Source organism: Capra hircus, chromosome 6 (genome assembly GCF_001704415.2).
Source record: "Capra hircus breed San Clemente chromosome 6, ASM170441v1, whole genome shotgun sequence".
Taxonomy (NCBI): Eukaryota; Metazoa; Chordata; class Mammalia; order Artiodactyla; family Bovidae; genus Capra; species Capra hircus.
In genome coordinates, this window is record NC_030813.1 from 249350 (window position 1) to 271376 (window position 22027).

At 35.1% G+C, this 22027-nt stretch overlaps 2 pseudogenes; both read left to right on the plus strand.

Moving 5' to 3' along the window:
* On the plus strand, positions 7845-9142 carry LOC102190503 (annotated as a pseudogene).
* Positions 20638-21571, plus strand: LOC102190773 (annotated as a pseudogene).

Below are 22027 nucleotides of genomic sequence, written 5' to 3' on the forward strand. Positions count from 1 at the left end.
GGACACCAGAGGATGAGGTGATTGGATGGCATCACTGACTCAATGGACATGAATTTGAGCAAACTCTGGGAGACAGTGAAGGACAGGAAAGCCTGGTGTGCTGAATTTCACATGGTTGCAAATACTTGGACATGACTTAGCAACTGAACAACAACAACAGTGTTCAATAGCAGCATTATTATAATTTCCAAGGAAGCAGCCTAAGTGTCTATTACCAGATGAATTGATAAAGAAGACGTGGTGCATGTGCGCATGCACACACACACACACACACACACACATACACACACACACAGAGGAATACTACTCAGTCATAAAAAGAGAATGATATATATTACCACTTTCAGGAACATGGATAGACTTGGAGGGCATTATGCTAAGTGAAATAAATCAGACAGAGAAAGATAAATACTCTATGATATATCTTAAATGTGAAATCTAAAAGCTATGACAAACTAGTGAATATAGCATAAAAAAGCAGACTCACAGATATAGAGAGAAAACTAATAGTTTTTGGGGGGATGGCAAAATAAGGGTGGAGGAATGGGATGTATAAACTATTGGATGCAAGATAGGTTAAGGGATGTATTGTAAAACATGGAGAATATAGCCATGACTTTGTAAATGAAAGTAACCTTTAAAATTGTATAAAAAGTAAAAATTCCAAGAGTCACAATCATTCTAAAGATGCTATATAAGGAAGTATGCATGTGTGTGCTAAGTTGCTTCAGTTGTGTCTGACTCTTTGCGACCATATAGACTATAGTCGACCAGGCTCCTTTGTCTATGGGATTCTCCAGGCAAGAATAGTAGAATGAGTTGCCATGCCCTCCTCCAGAGGACTTACCAACTCAGAGATCAACTTGTGTCTCTTGCATCTCCTGCATTGGCAAGCAGGTTCTTTACCAATGGCAGCACCGGGGAAGCCCACAGGGAATTATAAAGGATGGAAAAAGTGATAACAAAGGTAAAATTAACTATTATTTTTTAAAGCAGAGAGGAACTGCACAACTTACCATCCCCAAAATTCCTAATAAATAATCAAATTATCTCCAGATTTGGGAATTCCCTGGTGGCTCACTGGTAAAGAATCCACCTGCCAAACAGGAGATGCAGATTCAGTCTCTGGGTTGGTTGGGAAGAACCCCTAGAGAAGGAAATGGCAACCCACTCCAGTAGTCTTACCTAGGAAATTTCATGGACAGAGTAGCCTGGCGGGCTACAGTCCATGAGGCTACAGAGTCCAATGACTTAGTGATTAAACAATGGCAAAACTGTCAGTCCAGTGGTTAATACTCAGCATTTTCTCTGTCGGGTCCCTGAGTTCCATCACTGGTCAGAGAACAAAGATTCCTGAAACTGGCAGTGTGGCCGGCAACAACAACTAAAGAAAAATAAACAATCTCAAATCCAAGAATGTTTAAGGAAAGTGTTATTGTTGTCATTACTATATTTTTAAATTTTCAATGATTTTTTTACTTTGCTGCACTGGGTTTTCACTGCTGCATCCTGGCTTTCTCCAGTTATGGTAAGTATGGCTACTCTTTGCTGGGGTGCACAGGCTTCTGATTGTGGTCGCTTCTCTTGCTGTATAGCACTAGCTCTGGGGCTTGTGGGTTCAATAGTCATAGAATAGGGACTTTGATTGCTCTGCAGCATGTGAAATCTTCCCATACCAAGGATTGAACCCAGGTACCCTGCCTTGGCAGGCAGATTCCTATCCACTGTACCACTAGGGAAATTATGTTATTGTTTTTTTTTTTAAATGGCCAAATTTAATTTTAGTCACGTTCAATGATGCTTACTTTTCACTTTCATGCATTCAAGAAAGAAATGGCAGCCCACTCCAGTTTTCTTGCCTGGAGAATCCCAGGGACGGCGGAGCCTGGTGGGCTGCCATCTATGGAGTCACATAGAGTCGGACAAGACTGAAGCGACTTAGCATGATGCTTACTAAGCTGAACAGAACCAAACAAAACTGTCACTAACAGTGAAACAGAAGTTGAGTTACTTAACAGAGTCATTTCAAAGGACTATCTGTTCAGCTCAGTTCAGACCCTCAGTCATGTCAGACTCTTTGCAAACCCATGGACTGCAGCACACCAGGCCTCCCTGTCCATCACCAACTCCCAGAGTTTACTCAAACTCATGTCCATTGAGTCAGTGATGCCATCCAACCATCCTGTCCTCTGATATCCCCTTCTCCCACCCCCAATCTTTCCCAGCATCAGGGTCTTTTCAAATGAGTCAGTTCTTCACATCAAGTGGCCAAACTATTGGAGTTTCAGCTTCAGCACCAGTCCTTCCAATGAATATTGAGGTTTGATTTCTTTTAGGATGGGCTAATTGGATCTACTTGCAGTCCAAAAGACTCTCAAAAATCTTCTCAAACACCACACTTCAAAAGCATTAATTTTTCAGTGCTCAATTTTCTTTACAGTCCAACTCTCACATCCATAATGACTACTGGAAAAACCACAGCCTTGACTGGATGGACCTTTGTTGCCATCTTTAAAAGGTAATTACTTGTTTTCATTGTCATATTTCCCTTAATAGTATGAATTTATATTTATAGAGCATTATTAGTGATCAAAATTCTTATTTGAAACAGTATTGACCTAGCACTAAAAACATTTTCTGATGCAATTTTAAACACAAGTTCCACTAAATGAGACTTGAGTCTTTACAAAAACATTTCACAGAAATTACTTAGTACTTCTTGTAGTGGCTGTCAGGAGTAATAGGTTGACAGTATTTTTCAAATTGAAGCATATTGACATATAACTAGATAATTAAATTTTAGTGCATAACATTTTATATATATATATATATATATATATATATATATTTAAGTGATCACCAAAATAAGCCATTGCGATTCATCACCTGACAAATTTGAAATTTTTTCTTGTCATAGTGATGTCCAATATTTACTTTCTTAGCAACTTTCAAATGTAAAATATAGTATTATTAACTAAAACCATCATTCTATACATCACATATCCAGGAAGGATTTATCTATTTTATAAATAAATTTGATAACTGCAACTTTGGACCTTTTGACTCTCTTCACACATTTTGTCATGCCCCTTCCACCCACCTCTGGCAATCAGTAATCTATTCTCTGAATCTATGAATTCAGGTTTGTTTGCTTTTCTTTCTTTTTTTTTTTTTTTGTTGTTAAGATTTCACATATAAGTAAAATTATATTTGTCTTTCTGTGTCTGTCTTACTTCTTTTATTATAATGCTCTCAAGTTCCATCTATGTCATTAAAATGGTAAGATTTCTTTCTTTTGTGTATGCATATACACATACATGCATATATCACATTTTCTTTATCCATTCCTCTGACAGTGGACACTTAGGTAGTTTCATGTTGTGGTTATTGTGAATAATGCTGCAGTGAGAATGGGAATCATATATCTCTTTGATGTAGCAATTATATTCACATTTTCTTTATATTCAGTCCAGCATACCATGTTTCATTTAGTATTATTCTCTCTCTGCATCATTATTGCTCCTATGTTCAATCTCTTTATCTGTATGCTGAGGGATATAAAGATGAAAAATGCTGTAAGAAGAGCTTAGTGTTAAACATTCTAATCACATCGTAACAACTGTTGCTGCTGCTGCTAAGTCACTTCAGTCGTGTCTGACTCTGTGACCTCATAGACGACAGCACACCAGGCTCCCCCTGTCCCTGGGATTCTCCAGGCAAGAATACTGGAGTGGGTTGCCATTGCCTTCTCTGCATCTTAACAACAACAACAACAAAAAAGTTGGGGTGAGGGACAGCTAGATGAGATATATGTGGAATCAGAGAACAATAAATTATTTCACAGATTAATTATTCCACCAGTACTGTTTTATAAAGTGACATAAATAGGACTTCTAGATTAAAAATGGTACTAAACAAACACCAATTCTACTTACAAAAAAATTGAATTGAAAATGTAATTAATTTTGTTGGATTTTGAGATGATGTGATCAAGCTTAATGCCTAAAAATCATCTGGATTATAGTAATTAAGTCACTAGTATATTAAAATGAATACTATAATGAAAAAAGAAAAAAAATAAGAGGAAAGTTAGGTTTAGTGCTTTCTGTATCATCATCATCAAAGACTACTGTAACTTCTATCTCTTGAGGATCACTTCTTAACATACTTTTCTACACCCCAGTTTCTTCATCTGTGCAATGGAGCTGATAAGCGTTATCTATCTCTTAGGGTTGATATAAAGATTAATAAGCTAAATCTCATCAGTTGGCTCGTACTTTACAGATGGTAAATATTTGCTATTATTAATGAGGCTCACAGAGCAGAGCAGAAGCAAGCATTAGTTTTGTATATAGATGTAAAAAGAGGAAAAGCTGTTGAAAAATTATGAGAGCAAAATTACACAATGCTCGACTCCACTGTTGACAAATTAGTCTAATAAGTTTTTTTGGTAAACCTAGAAAGATATGAAAGAAAGTACTATATATGTGTAATTTTCCAGAAAAATTCATCTTAACTGGAAGTACATTAAAGAACATTCATTTTGCCCCCCTGGAGACAAAGATGAGAACACTATATGAGGATGGATGAAAATTATTTCTTAACAGAAGAACTGACTACAGGTTTCCTCATATAACAGCAAGGAGAAAAGAAACTCAAATTGCATACATGACAGATCTCAGTCATTAAGGGATTCTAACGCTGCAGGGTTACCTCTTTTGCAGGGCATTTATAGTCCACTTCTATAACTTGATAACTATAAGTTGTTCTTTTAGTTGTTCTGTAAGTTGCTCTGATAAGTTAGATCTAAAAGGACACTGGTGAGTGGATTATTTGGGAACATACACATAATTATTTTTGCTGTTTAATCACTAAGCCATGTCTGAATCTTTGCGACCCCATGGACTGTAGCCTGTTAAGCTCCTCTTTCCATGGGATTTCCAGGCAAGAATTCTGGACTGGGTTGTCATTTCCTTCTCCAGGGGATCTTCCTGACGGAGAAATCAAACCTACATCTCCTGCATTGGCAGGTGGATTCTTTACCACTGAGCCACCTGGGAAATCCAATATACATAATTAACTTGAACTAAGTAAGCAACCTTTTGGGAAGAAATATAGGTACCTTTAGGATATAAAGTTTACTTAAAACTTTACAGAATTTTTGCCTAAACCCCTAAGGAATGATGTGGTAATATAAACACAGAGTCTATAAAACTCCATTTGACTAGTTTTGGATAAAATAATACTCTTCTTACCCTCAAGCTTTTTTCTGTGGAATAAACCCCCATTATTTATTTGATTTGATGGTGTTTAGGGGACAGTAGTTACTAAGATTATGTAAATGTTGTACTATTTATTTACAGATAGGGGGAAATTAGAAAATGAAACTCAGCAGTAGCATTCAAGTTGGAAACTTGAAAGGAAATCACTTGAGCAGTTAAAGGATGACTCTCATTTCAATGAAGACAGGACAGAACTATACAAGAAGAATAGATTCAAAATAAGTGCTGAGGAAAATATGAGTAAATTATGTCTTTTTCTTCCTTGCCAGGAGTTTCCATAAACATGTGGTATTTCTCGCAATATATTTTCAACTACTGGGTTAAGAAAATATTAATTGACTGTTGCTTTTAAAATATGCTTTATTGTGAATTCTATAGCCTAGGAAATTTTTTGATTAAAGGACTTTCCTTGTCCAAATTCAAGGAAGATTTGAGAGTAAACTGAGGGTGGAATAACAGATTCTGGAAAAATAAGATCAAAGTCATAAAATAATACTGCAGGATGACTGCATATATATATAAAAGTACATGTTGTTATAACTCAAGGGAGAAGGTCAGTAAAATATTAAGCAATATTAAGCTAATTTTTATTCTGAAAAGACATAATAGTGGAAAGGACTATTAGAACAAAGAAGACAATTTCTTCATTTCACAGAGCCAGGTGTTTTCAACTTAACAGATATAAGAAGTGGCAATGTTAGGACATGCTCCTAAATACATTTCTCCTGCCTATTATTTTACATGGTTAAGAGTTGAGATACACTTAGTGCTAACTCTTGAAATAATATGAAATTGCTTCCTACAGAAGAAGATGAACTGCATGATTGTTACATTTTTGAGTGGCTTATTTATGACAATTCAGAGCTGACTTGGTTTGTGGTTTCTCATAGAGACTTTAGCCTAACTATGTTCTGTGTTCCATTTACACATTTTTTTAAATTTAAGTTTTTGTGACTAGAATGGAACAATGATTGATTCAGAAGGCATCATAGTTTTATCTAGAAGGTTTAAGAAATCTATGCATACTTCAGAGTTGGGTGAAGTGGGGTTAATGTTAAATCTATCTTGTTGGTTTGCTTTTTTTTATTTATCCTTTTTGAGACGTTGTAAAACGGGCAATGGAGTCAGAAAATTTAAGCTATAAACCTTAGTTTGCTGCATACTAGATATGTTATTATATACAAATTATTTAACCTCTGAACATAATTTATTTTTGTGTACATTTATTTCAACACAATCATCTTGCCATGTGTACACTACTTTATGCTTTTTTTTTTAATCTTTCTCACCTGTAATCAAAATTGACCCAGAATCAATCTGAATTCTAAAGAATATTTCTTGGGGGTTTAAAAAAAGAAAAATATTAAAAAGATTTACTACCCTGCAAAATTTATGTCTGAATTTAGTGTCTTAGTTAAGACATATAATGAGGGATACCCAAAAAATATAATGAATGATTAGATTGTAATCATTATTTTTAAAGACATTAAAAGATATGAAGTTAGTCATAGTACTCCTATGTCAATGAGGAAGATGAATCAAGGAAGAACGTCAGGTAAGAAATTAAGCATAGCTGTAGCTTTCTGGATAAAAAGATAGCAAACCTTCAAGGAAAATTTTTAGTAAACTTGTAATGAATTCAAATTGATGAATTGGCTTTCCTGAGATTATTCCTAATTTTACTTTTGATAGAAATTTAAAATTATATAAATGCCTAAATAAGCTTTAGTCGTGATAAAGGACATATTTGAAGTATATAGTGAATGCTGCAAGCTAGTAGTATATTCAACATTATTATTTTATTCAAATTGAAATGAACAGCCTTTCTATTTACTGGCTAATAACCTTGGTCTGATCTGAGGACTGATCAGAAGCTACTTCTCAATAAATCTGTCTTTAAACAAATTCCTAAAATTAGTTTATTTTAATTTAGCAAAAGCTCTTAAAATTCTGCTATGGAAACAAATTTTATTTATTTTAAAATTCTATCTCTATTACAATGCAGTTATTCACCATGTAGGTAACAATGTAACTTAAACAATAATAGGAAGAATTGAACAGGAAATCTAAACAGAAATTGATCAAGAAGCCAAGTATGAGGTTGATTATGAAAACATATAGTATGAAAATGCCAACACCATGAAGACATCTGAAAAGAATTTATCCTAGTTTATTTTTATTATACATTATTTTAAAAGTTTTTGACGGAGAACATTGTTAACCAATCACTGTCATCTTTTCAGAAGCATTAAAAACTCTATTGTGGATTGATAAAAGACATTCATGTCAACTAACACATATGCTGATCACAATTTGCTAGAAGAACTAACAGAAATCATTAATATATTAATCTGTACATATTAATACAGATTCTTATTAGAGAGTATTTTGATTACCTGATTTTTATTCAGAGACACGTAAATGAGTCCTATTAAACCTGTTAATAATTAGTGCCTTTAAAATCATAGGATCATTACTCTTCTCAATAAGCATTTCTAAATATTGGTTCATGAATTATTGCAGGTGATTTATATGTTCCATCTACACTAATCATGGAAAAAATGCAATAATGTCACTGTATTTGTTCCTTTGGGACTTTCCAAAAACAAGATCACTGAAATCCTTCGCTTCATCTTATTTTTATTTTGCTACATTGCTATTTAGATAGCAAATGTGCTCATCATGATTTCTATCACCTGCAGTCAGCTCATTGAGCAACCCATGTATTTTTTCTTTGATTACCTTTCACTCTGTGACCTTTGCTCCACATCTACTGTGACACTTAAGCTAATTGACTTACTGGCAGAAAGGAAGATCATTTCCTATAGGAACTGCATGGCACAGCTCTTTAGCATGCATTTCTTGGAAGCATTGAAATCTTTATCCTCACAGGGATGGCCTTTGACCATTACATGGTCATCTGCAAGCCCCTGCACTACACCGTTGCCATGAGCAGGCAGAGGTATAATGCCATCATCATTGCCTGCTGTACTGGGGTATTTATACACTCTGCAAGTCAGTTTCTTCTCACCATCTTCTAACCCTTCTGTGGCCCCAGTGAGATAGATCACTACTTCTGTGATGTGTAGCCTTTGCTGAAACTGGCCTGCTCGAATACAGGCATGATAGGTTTCTTCCAGTTCCAGTTCAGTCTCAGTCATGTCTGACTCTTTGCGACCCCATGAATCCCAACATGCCAGGCCTCCCTATCTATCACCAACTCCCAGAGTTTACTCCATCGAGTTGGTGATGCCATTCAGCCATCTCATCCTCGGTCATCCCCTTCTCCTTCTGCCCCCAATCCCTCCCAGCATCAGGGTCTTTTCCAACGAGTCAACTGTTCACATGAGGTGGCCAAAGAATTTGGAGTTTCAGCTTCAGTATCAGTCCTTCCAATGAACACTCAGGGCTGATCTCCTTTAGAATGGACTGGTTGGATCTCCTTGCAGTCCAAGGGACTCTCAAGAGTCTTCTCCAACACCACAGTTCAAAAGCATCAATTCTTCAGCGCTCAGATTAGTTATTGCTATTTCAGCCTAGTTGTTTTGGTGACTTTTACTGTCTTGATGCTGTCTAACTTTTTTATATTGTTCGTCTTCAGGGCATATTCCGTGGAGAGCCGCAGCAAAGCTCTCTACACTGGCAGTTCTCATACCACTGTTGTACCCCTGTTTTTCACACCTGAGTCATTCACTTACATCAGACCAGCCACAACTTTCCCAGAAGATAAAACGTTTGCTCTTTTTTATACCATCATTGCCCCAATATTCAAGCCTCTGATCTACATGCTGAGAAACACGGAGATGAGGAATGCCTTTAGGAAATTTTGGCGTCCTCATGTACTTCTGGAAAGAAAGTAAATTTTCTGCAGGTTTTCTGCATTTCATGAAGAGGTTCCCTGAGACCATGGCTGGAAATAAGATCAATTCTCAACACCTCTGCTTGGAGAGATAAGTGAAAAAAAAAAAAAAAAAACCCAGCATATCCTGTCTGTTCTATGTTTTTACACTGGCAGGTCACCTAATTTTAAGCATTATTCTAATTCTCACCCTCCTTCATCTGTCTTAACAATTAAGGACTATGTTTATGAAAACTAGCTAGACTATGTGATAAAAACAAAAAGTTACATCACATATGTAGCATCCTATTGAAAAAAGATAAAAGAAATCATGCACATTTTATGCCTTAAAATGTTGAGAAACTGAATAAGACATTACCTTCCATTTTCAAACTTTTATTCGACTATACATGCATGCCGCTCATGTATAGTTCATGAACAGTCAAAAACTGAGCAACACCATGCTCAAAAATTGCTCAACAAACTGCTCAAAAATTGAGCAGCAGCCAGATTGAATCAGAAATTATCAATACACCAGAACTCCACCTTGTACCCCTGTATAATTACAATTTCCCCACAAAATCACTATTTTTATCTTTAAAATCAATTTATATCTATTTTTGTATTCTATGGAAAAGATAGCAATAGAGATCATACTCTTGTGTCCAGTTCTCTATTATTGTGTTTGTAATACTCATTCATTATGTATTGACTTCTCTGATTGCTTTCATTGATCTACAGCATCTCATTGAATGAATATGTGACCATTAATTTATCCATTCTTTTGGTGCTAGGCATTTGGGTCATTTCTCACTTAGAGCTATTAAGAGTAGTACTGCTTTAAACATTTTGGAATGTCTTTTGGTGTATATATGTCTTCTATTGTTTCTTTTTAATATGTTTTACATTGTAAATTTTAATACTTAAAATTTTAAGATAGTGGTACACCCTTGTATTAATAATCTTTGCTAATATATTACTGACATAATCTAAAATATATTAAATTTTTAAATGTCACTAGAAAAACATTAAGGTGGATGCAATAAGAAGTTTAGAAATATGTGAAAGTTCTAACACTTCTAGAATTCATCACTGGGGTCTGGGGTATATTAAAAAATGCCAATCAAGCTATCAATCACAGATACAAAGAATAAGACTGTTAGAAAGATAGCTTGTACAATGGAGCTTAGGAAAAATTCCCAGAATGGAGTGTCAGGTAATGTTTACAAGATTAACATTTAGGTAATCATCACTGGGAAATATTTACAAATAAGATATTTACTAGAGGATATGGAGTTGCTTATCATAAGTAAAGCTGGAAAATTATTTACTTAGATTCTGAGTAAAAAGAAAAAATGCATTTCAATGGCCTCTAAATAGCGGCAGTGGTTTCAGGTAAAGAAGGTATAAGCAGATGATGTCACCCTTAGCACAGAAAGTGAAGAGGAATTAAAAAGCCTCTTGATAATGGTGAAAAAGGAGAGTGAAAAAGCTGGCTTAAAACTCAACACACAAAAAACAAAGATCATGGCATCCGGTCCCATCACTTCATGGCAAATAAATGAGGAAACAATGGAAATTGTGGCAGACTTTATTTTCTTGGGCTCCAAAATCACAGTGAATGGTGACTGCAGCCATGAAATTAAAAGACGCTTTCTCCCTGAAAGAAAAGCAATGACAAATCTACACTGTATTAAAAAGCAGAGATATTATTTTGCCAAAGGTCTGTATGTTCAAGGCTTTGGTTTTCCAGTAGTCATGTAAGGATGTGAGAGCTGGACAGTAAAGAAAGCTGAGCGCCAAATATTGATGCCTTCAAACTGTGGTGCTGGAGAACATCAGAGATCCTTGGACTGCAAGGAGTCAAACCAGTCAATCCTAAAGGAAAGCAATCTTGAATATCCATTGGAAGGACTGATGCTAAAACTGAAGCTCCAATACTTTGGCCACCTGCTGCAAAGAGCCAGCTCATTGGAAAAGATCCTGATGTTGGGAAAGATTGAAGGCAGGAAGAGAAGGGAACAACAGAGGATGAGATGATTTTATGGCATCACAGACTCAATGGACATGAGTTTGAGCAAGCCCCAGGAGTTAGTGAAGGACAGGGAAACAGTCCATGGGGTCGCAAAGAGTTGGACATGATTGAGCAACTGAACAACAACAAATGCTAATGCTGGTTTGCAATGCACACAAAAACACTTACATGTACACAGACACAAAATATAGACAATTGCAACTTTCTGGGAACTTCTATTATAGCATAAAAGAGATAAACATTCTTGAATTCAAAATCAAACTAAAAGAGAAAATATTTAATTTTTTCCAAAAGGTTATGACCACATTAAAAAAAAATAACCTTGAATATAGGGGAAAATTATATTGAAAATAGGTATTGCAGAGTATGTCACACAATGACTTTCTGTATTGAGGTCGTCAGACAAAAATATAATGTAAAAATATTTATTATATAAAAATAATAATTTTCAAAACATGATATATGAATCTCAAAATTTTCCAGGATGTTTAAAAAATTAAATAAAAATAATATTTTAATTTGAAATTTGATGGATACAAAAAGGAAAGAAACAGTAAATATCTTAAGAAGTTTATCTTATCTTAAGAAAGCAATAGTAAATAGAAATGCAGTTATTAACAAATTACCAGAACATAGAATTAGAAATAGAAGAAGATAGAGAATATTTTATTCATTATCAATGAAGTAAAATAAAAGTGAAAAACCAATGTTTATCAAACTCTAGGGTTTGGCTAACAATGAGAAAAAAAATTAAAGTGCTGATTATTGAAAATTTTCCAGATTGATGATAATTTTGAAAGAATGAAATATTGCCTTTTTCAGCCACATTGATAGTTCTAGAGAGTATTATGCTTAGTGAAATAAATCAAAGACAATTACGATATGATATCACTTAAATGTGGAATCTAATAAACAATACAAATGAATCATATACAAAACACAAGCAGACTTACAGAAATAGAAAACAAACCCATGATTATCAAAGGGGAGAGAAAGGTGAGGAAGGACAAATTAGGAGTATGGGGTTAACAGATACAAACTATATATGTAAAACTGAGAAGCAATAAGAATTCATTATAGCACAGGCAGTTATATTCAATATATTGTAATAACCTGTAATATTAACTCCCAACTGATGATTCATAGTTGTGTGTGTATCTTTTCCCTTTTGCCAAAAGGAAAGGAAAGTTCATTTGGTTTGATTATTTTCTCTTCCTTTTATATGCAAAACCCAATCTCCCATTTGAGAAATGGAAATAAATGTGACAGTAAATAACCTGGGACTGAGAGGAATAGAGTGCCAGCTGGTTGGTATTTTTATTAAGTGACTCCTGTATCCATATTGCTTTGTTCATGACAATTATTCAAGCTCTGTATGTTTCCCCTTTGATTCTCTTTGTTGTTTCCCTCTCAAGAAGTAGAGACCTCCTCCAAAGAAACCTCATGCTTCCTCAGGGCTACTAAGTCTCCCTCCTGCTTTTCAAACAAGAGCATTAGCTAAAGATGGCAGAATTTTCTGACCATCCTCAGGTCTGAATAAGAATACTGCCTTCTAGAGACCCAGTGCCCAGAGCCCTGCTAAAGCAAAGTGAAAAGCAAATTTACAGACTGAAAATTCCCAGGAGACCTGAGAAATATAACATTGGACAACTGGTTAATGATTATAGCAAGATTGCTTTCGTAACAGTTTTGGGAAAACAAATGCCCCTAGCTTTCAAAGAATGAATTTTTATAATGCCCTATTTATATTTGGTTCTTGCAGATATCATTTCCTCCAGGCACAAGCGTAAAGCAGGTGGCTACTACAGAATGCATATGCACATTGCTTTAGCAGGTATAGAAAAGTGTCTCCGGCTTACTTGCAATTCAGAGCAGGTGTAAACAAATTATGTCTAATCAAAAGACCAGACCACATCCCTGTGGAAAGAATTCATACTTCTCTGTGAGTTCAGGATGGATTCAAGGGCACCTAACTCTTGATTTCCTTTGCAAAACAACAGAGCTTCTCCCAGAAAAACAATCCTGAAGATATTTGCAGAGAATTAATATAACTTTGTTTGCATCACGGATTTGTAGTCTCCCATTTTATTTTGGGTTTATATGATTGAAAAGTGTTAGCACAGCGCTTATCAAAAGTGGAGAATGTACCAAGCAGATATTTTCCTGAAGAACTGGAAACTAACCTGAAGGCAACTCAAAAATTGTCCTGATGTTTTGCTTGTATTAGGCTAATGGCATGCTATTTGCCTTTTGTTCTCCTTAACTGTTATTGTAAGGTTTTATATTTAATTGTGGTATAGCAATAAGAGTACATGCTTTGGTGATGTTTAGCCTTAATTGTATATTGAAGGCTGAAATGAAGTAGGGGAAATAACATTAAAATTTTGAAATGTTTAGGTTGTCTATGACTTTTGAGCATCTAATCTACAGAGATCAAATGATGATTTTCCTAAAATAAATTAGACTGATTGAAATTGGTGAAGGTAAGTCAGTGGTAGGGAAAGGAATCCTGTCTAGTTGTTATGCACTAGGTACCATACTAGGAAGCTTCACATTATAATTTTATGTACTTCTCAATATTATCTTTAAGAATATATCAATATTGCAGTTGCACATATAAGGATTCTGAAGTTTAGACAGATTAAACATCCTTCCCAAAGAATCTTGAAAGAGTACACTTTGTTCCTGTTTTAAGTTCTTAATAACAATTTCATGGAAAGCAAAATATTTAAAATAATTTTGGAGAGTAAAATTGGTAGTGTCTAAGCTTATGCAGGATGACAGTTGTTTGTCTTCCACTAATTCAGAAATAAATATTTGACACAATGGTAACATTTATTCAAACACTAATATTGAAAAATTGGGTAATAAATTGGCCAGGCATAAGGATCTACTATTTCATCTAATGGCAAATATGTGTGTGTTGAAAACATATAAGGGCTTGACAATCTTGATGGAATTTACTGTTATGTACAGAGTTTTAATCAATGTCATTAGTTTTCTTCTTTATTTTATACTCCTCAGCTTTTCTAATTATTTTGCTATTGTCTTTATTAAAAACTATTTATACTTGCATAAATGTAATATATGAGTTTAACATTTTGAAATTTTTTCTTCAGTCAAAGAAAGGTTACTTTTTCCATGGCTATAATTTTATTCCCTCAATTTATTCATTAGATTAATTTTGTTTTTGCCAGTCTCTGTAGAAATACTTGATATTTCAGCATAATTTCCTTAACAACATTCAGTCAACAGCACATAGCTAATCCTTTAACTGTACAAATTGGGACACTGAAAACTACTGTGGTCAAATTGTAAGCAAAGATGTTGCAAATGGGTTTGAAATCATAAATGCTAATCTATATCTTAATTCTTGTAACTTCATAGATGTATTTTTAGAATGACCTGCCATATCATCTGTCATCTATATTGCAAAGAATTTGAAATATAGATTCAAATAATTCCACCACTGCTGTCCTTCGTGATTCCTTGTCTGTTCTTCTTCCATCCAGAAGAGGCATCAGCAGTCTAAATGTAAACCAGATTATTTCTATGAGCTACTGTTTATTAACCTTCTGATTTGGGAAATTCATTCAGTTACTTTTTATCAGCTTCTTTTGTAATGGAACAAAGGGACCATGTTCCCATGATTAAGCCATTCTAATAACTAAGCTCCTTCTTATTTAATAGTTTTCTTTATAACAATGTACTTAAATTTATTAAAAATGTAAGTTTTCATTTTATTGCTCTATAATTGATACAACATATGACTATAATTGTGACATTTTTAAAAATGAACCATACAACATGAATACATGCTATTTAACCACCATGATCAGTGGAAGAGATCATGCTGTCTCTTCATTTTTAACAAAATGATCTGCTGTCATTTTTTTTAAAAAATGGAGGTAACAATAACAGAATATTAGTGGGAGACTTTAATACCCCACTCACATCTATGCATAGATCAACTAAAAAGAAAATTAACAAGGAAACACAAACCTTAAATGATACAATAGACCAGTTAGGCCTAATTGATATCTATAGGACATTTCACTCCAAAACAAGGAATTTCACCTTTTTTTCAAGTGCACATGAAATCTTCTCCAGGATAGATCACATCCTGGGCCATAAATCTAGCCTTGGTAAATTTAAAAAAAAAAATCATTCCAAGCATCTTTTCTGACCACAATACAGTAAGATTAGATGGCAATTACAGGAGAAAAAATATTAAAACTTCCAACATATGGAGGCTGAACAACACACTGCTGAATAACCAACAAATCACAGAAGAAATTAAAAAAAAAAGAAATCAAAATATGCATAGAAATGGATGAAACTGAAAACACAACAACCCCAAACCAGTGGGACATTATAAAAGCAATGCTAAGGGGAAAGTTCATAACAATACAGGCATACCTCAAGAAACAAGAAAAAAGTCAAATAAATAACCTAACTCTACACTTAAAGCAACTAGAAAAGGAAGAAATGAAGAACCCCAGGCTTGGTAGAAGGAAATATATCTTACAAATTAGGGCAGACATAAATGCAGAAGAAACAAAAGAGGTCATAGCAAAAATCAACAAAGTCAAAAGCTGGTTCTTTGAGAGGATAAATAAAATTGACAAATCATTAGCCAGACTCATCAAGAAACAAAGGGAGAAAAATCAAATCAACAAAAATAGAAATGAAAATGGAGAGATCACATCAGAAAACACAGAAATACAAAGGATCATAAGAGACTACTCTCAGCAAGTGTATGCCAATAAAATGGACAACATGGAAGAAATGGACAAATTCTTAGAAAAGTAAAAAAAAAAAAAAAAAAAAGAAAGAAAGAAAGAAAGAAAAGTACAACTTTCCAAAACTGAACCAGGGAGAAATAGAAAATCTTAAAAGACTCATCATAAGCAGGGAAATTGAAACTGTAATCAGAAATCTTCCAGCAAACAAAAGCCCTGGTCCAGACGGCTTCACAGCTGAATTCTACCAAAATTTTAGAGAAAAGCTAACACCTATCCTACTCAAACTCTTCCAGAAAACTGCAGAGGAAGGTAAACTTCCAAACTCATTCTATGAGGCCACCATCACCCTAATACCAAAACCTGACAAAGATGCCACAAAAAAAGAAATCTACAGGCCAATATCACTGATGAACATAGATGCAAAAATCCTTAACAAAATTCTAGTAATCAGAATCCAACAGCACATTAAAAAGATCATACATCATGACCAAGTGGGCTTTATCCCAGGGATGCAAAGATTCTTCAGTATCCACAACTCAATTAATGTAGAACACCATATTAACAAATCAAAAAATAAAGGCCATATGATTATCTCAATAGATGCAGAGAAAACCTGTGACAAAATTCAACATCCATTTATGATAAAAAGTCGCCAGAAAGCAGGAATAGAAACAACATACCTCAACATGCTAAAAACTATATATGACAAACCCGCAGCAAACATTATCCTCAATGGTGAAAAATTGAAAGCATTTCCCCTAAAGTCAGGAACAATACAACGGTGCCCACTTTCATCACTCATATTCAACATAGTTCTGGAAGAGTTGGCCACAGCAATCAGAACAGAAAAAGAAATAAAAGGAATCCAAATTGGAAAAGAAGAAGTAAAACTCTCACTGTTTGCAGATGACATGATCCTCTACATAGAAAACCCTAAAGACTCCACCAGAAAATTACTAGAGCTAATCAATGAATATAGTAAAGTTGCAGGATACAAAATCAACACACAGATATCCCTTGCATTCCTATACACTAATAATGAGAAAATAGAAAGAGAATTAAGGAAACAATTCCATTCACCATTACAATGAAAAGAATAAAATACTTAGGAATATATCTACACAAAGAAACTAAAGACCTATATATAGAAAGCTATAAAAACACTGGTGAAAGAAATCAAAGAGGACACTAATAGACGTAGAAATGTACCATATTCATGGATCGGAAGAATCAGTATCTTGAAAATGAGTATACTACCCAAAGCAATCTATAGATTCAGTGAAATCCCTATCAAGCTACCAACAGTATTTTTCACAGAGCTAAAACAAATAATTTCACAATTTGTATGGAAATACAAAAAACCTGAAATAGCCAAAGCAATCTTGAGAAAGAAGAATGGAACTGGAGGAATCAACCTGCCTGACTTCAGGCTTTACTACAAAGCCGCAGTCATTAAGACAGTATGGTACTGGCACAAAGACAGAAATATAGATAAATGGAACAAAATAGAAAGCCCAGAGATAAATCCACACACCTATGGACACCTTATCTTTGACAAAGGAGGCAAGAATATACAATGGATTAGAGACAATCACTTTAACAAGTGGTGCTTGGAAAACTGGTCAACCACTTGTAAAAGAATGAAACTAGAACGCTTTCTAACACCATACACAAATATAAACTCAAAATGGATTAAAGATCTAAATGTAAGACCAGAAATTATAAAACTCCTAGAGGAGAACATAGGAAAAACACTCTTCGACATACATCACAGGATGATCCTCTATGACCCACCTCCTTGAATATTGGAAATAAAAGCAAAAATAAACAAATGGGACCTAATTAAAATTAAAAGCTTCTGCACAAGAAAGGAAACTATAATCAAGGTGAAAAGACAGTCTTCAGAGTGGTATAAAATAATAGCAAATGAAGCAACTGACAAACAGCTAATCTCAAAAATATACAAGCAACTCCTGTAGCTCAATTCCAGAAAAAAAAAAAAAAAATCCTATCAAAAAATGGGCCAAAGAACTAAATAGACATTTCTCCAAAGAAGACATACAGATGTCTAACAAACACATGAAAAGATGCTCAACATCACTCATTGTCAGAGAAATAAAAGTCAAAACCACAATGAGGTACCATTTCACACCAGTCAGAATGGCTGTGATCCAAAAGTCTACAAGCAGTTAATGCTGGAGAGGTGTAGAGAAAAGGGAACCCTCTTACACTCTTGGTGGGAATGCAAACTTGTACAGCCACTATGGAGAACAGTGTGGAGATTCCTTAAAAAAACTGGAAATAGAACTGCCTTATGACCCAGCCATCCCACTGCTGGGCATACACACCAAGGAAACCAGAATTGAAAGAGACATGTGTACCCCAATGTTCGTTGCAGGACTGTTTATAATAGCCAGGACAGGAGAAGGCAATGGCACCCCACTCTGGTACTCTTGCCTGGAAAATCCCATGGGCGGAGGAGCCTGGTGGGCTGCAGTCCATGGGGTCGCAAAGTGTTGGACCAGACTGAGCGACTTCCCTTTCACTTTCATGCACTGGAGAAGGAAATGGCAACCCACTCCAGTGTTCTTGCCTGGAGAATCCCAGGGACAGGGAAGCCTGGTAGGCTACCGTCTATGGGGTCTCACAATGTAGGACATGACTGAAGTGACTTAGCAGAAGCAACCTAGATGTCCATCAGCGGATGAATGGATAAGAAAGTGGTGGTACATATACACAATGGAGTATTACTCAGCCATTCAAAAGAATACGTTTGAATCAGTTCTGATGAGGTGGATGAAACTGGAGCCTATTATTCAGAGTGAAGTAAGCCAGAAAGAAAAACACCAATAAAGCATACTAACACATATATATGGAATTTAGATATAACCCTGTATGTGAGACAGCAAAAGTGACACAAATGTATAGAACAGTCTTTTGTACTCTGTGGGAGGGGGGAGAAGGTGGGATGATTTGGGAGAATGGCATTGAAACATGTATAATATCATATATGAAATGAATTCCCAGTCCAAGTTCGATGCATGATACTGGATGCTTGGGGCTGGTGCACTGGGACGGCCCAGAGGGATGGTACGGGGAGAGAGGAGGGAAGGGGGTTCAGGATGTGGAAAACATGTATACCTGTGGCAGATTCATGTTGATGTATGGCAAAACTGATACAACATTGTAAAGTAATTAACCTCCAATTAAAATAAATATTTTTTAATGGAGATTAGCAAGGAGATATGTTAAGGATATAATATGACCAAATCAAAAACTCCTTCCTCATGGAATCAAATAGATTAAACTATGATGATACCAAATGTGTTTTATTGTCTTATCTATTCACTAGTTAAAATCACTGTAACTATTACCAGTAATATAGCTATGCAGTGCAGTTAATGATGAAGTTGTTAATTTCTACATAATTTTGCAACAAAAAATTATATTTTAAAAATATGTCTGTGATGGCTGTATATGGTCTTCACACCTGATCTAGAAGTAAGGTAGGAATACCTTCTGGATTTACCATGGTGGAGAGCAGCATTTAGATGAGTTCTACCATATGTAGTGCATATTTTTCCACTCCTATATTTTATGTCTTAAAAATCATGCAGAAATGTGATGTAAGCAGATTCATGAATCAATCCCTCATTTATTCAACACATAATAGTTGAATACTTACTGACCATAAAGTATGCTTTATCATTTTATAACATCATCTTTTACTGAATTTAAGTGATTAAACAGTAAAATATAAATATATAAAACACATAAAAGGTGCAGAAATTAAACATACCTGTGTAATTATAAGCAATTTTCTTTTTCCTTTACTTATTCAACCATTAATTTTAACAAATATACAGGTTACTACAAAAGCAGTGACTTTAACAGTTAAGGGTTAAATAGAAGAGAGGCATATATTTTACAGTTATTTTTAGGATGTCAATCATTGACAGCCTTCCAGTGTTTACGGTCATGTATTCCAGTTGTTTGACTTATAAGACTTATTTGACTTCTAAGATTATGTTTCTTTCACTAGTGGCAAAAAAAAAAGCTGTTTTGCAAATAAATTGTCCACTTAAGCATTTCAAAATTCAGAAAAAGATGTCATAAATTTGTTTATGCACTTATGCATGAAGAAAATGTAGGCGGTAGACAATATCCTGTTGGAGAAAGAAACATTATATAAAATAATACCAAAAAAACACATGTTTAATATATCAATATGTCTCATACCCAGAAATGAGTAAATAAATATTTATTTTTCCCTAAATATTACGCTGTTGCTGCTTAATTGCTTCAGGTGTGTCCGACTCTGTGTGACCCTATGGACTGCAGCCTGCCAGGCTCCTCTGCCCATGAGATTCTCTAGGGAAGAATACAGGAATGGGCAGCCATTACCTTCTCCATAATTGTTCCTTTCTCCTTCAGGAAATAGTGATATGTTAATTATTAAATTTAAAAACTGAGGAATACTTAAGAGAATACATATTTAATTCCATCAATAGAATAGAATATTTTGATACAAAAGGAAGCTGTGGGGCAAAAAAGTCTATAATTTCCCATAACAAATACAGTAAATACCTTATGAATTTACTTCAATGATATGTTAATGGTTATAATTTTATAGTAAACTTGCTATAATTTTATTGTAAGAGTTTCATCCAAATGCATGTGCTGATTTTTCTTTCAGGTACTCAACAATTTTTGAATAATACACATTAAATTCACCATATGGAAAATCAGAGGAATGTATCAGAATTCATTTTTGTGGAGCTTTCCTCTGACCAGAATATGCAGATGTTTTGCTTTGTATTCTTCTTATTCTGTTATGTTGTGCTGCTGGTGGGAAATCTTCTGATCCTGTCTCTATCTGATGCAGTGTCCTTTTTCACCAACCAATGTACTATTTCCTCAGCCACTTATCCTTCATAGACGTCTGCTATACCTGTTGTGTGACACCCAAACAGATCAGTGACCTGCTCCTGGGAAGGAAAACCATCTCTTATGGCAACTGCATTCTACAGGTCTTCACCATGCAATTTTTGGCATCATCAAGGTCTTTGTCCTTACAGTCATGGCCTTTGACCACTGCTTTCCTATCTGCAAGCTTCTCTACTACATGATTGTCATGAACAGGACAAGGTGCAATCTCCTCATCCTGGCAGCTTGGGCTGGTGGGGCTGTCCATGCCTTTTCTCAGTTCTCTATGATAATCTGTTTGCCCTTCTGTGGTCCCAATGAAATTCGCCACTACTATTGTGTCATTTTTCCTTTATTGCAAGTTGCCTGTACTGATACCTATGTCACTAGTGTCCTTGTGGTTGCCAATTCAGGAATGGTTGCCTTAGTAACCTCTGTTCTCTTGTTTGGGTCCTATGTCATTATATTATTCACCTTAAGAAGTCACTCAGCTGAAGGAAGGTACAAAGCCCTGTTTACCTGTGGGTCTCACATCACTGTGGTTGTCTTATATTTTGGTCCTTCAATCTTTGCCTACCTCAGACCACCTCCCACTTTCCCTGAGGACAAAATATTTTCTCTCTTTTATACTATCATTGTTCCTATGTTGAATCCCTTAATCTACACTCTGAGAAACACAGAAATGAAAAAGGCTATTAGAAAAGATTGTTGTCAAAAGATATTTTCAGAAGAAAAACATAATTGATTTCTTCTACTCAATCAGTCCTGGGTGTTCATTGGAAGGACTGATGGTGAAGCTGAAACTCCAATACTTTGGCCACGTGATGTGAAGAGCTGACTCATTTGAAAAGACCCTGATGCTGGGAAAGATTGAGGGCAGAAGGAGAAGGGGAAGACTGAGGATGAGAAGGTTGGATGGCATCACCGACTCAATGGACCTGGGTTTGGGTGGACTCTGGGAATTGGTGATGGACAGGGAAGCCTGGTGTGCTGTGGTTCATGGGATCGTAAAGAGTTGGACATTACTGAGTGACTGAACTGAACTGGACTCTATATGTTAAAAACTTTATGTAAGAGTAAATGAGTGCTTGGAATCATAGAGTTCTATGGCTTTGAGAATGATTTGAACACAAATTGTCCACTTTATAAATGTCAGAGATGTTGAAATGAATAAATGTAAGTGTCAATTTCTCTAACGCAA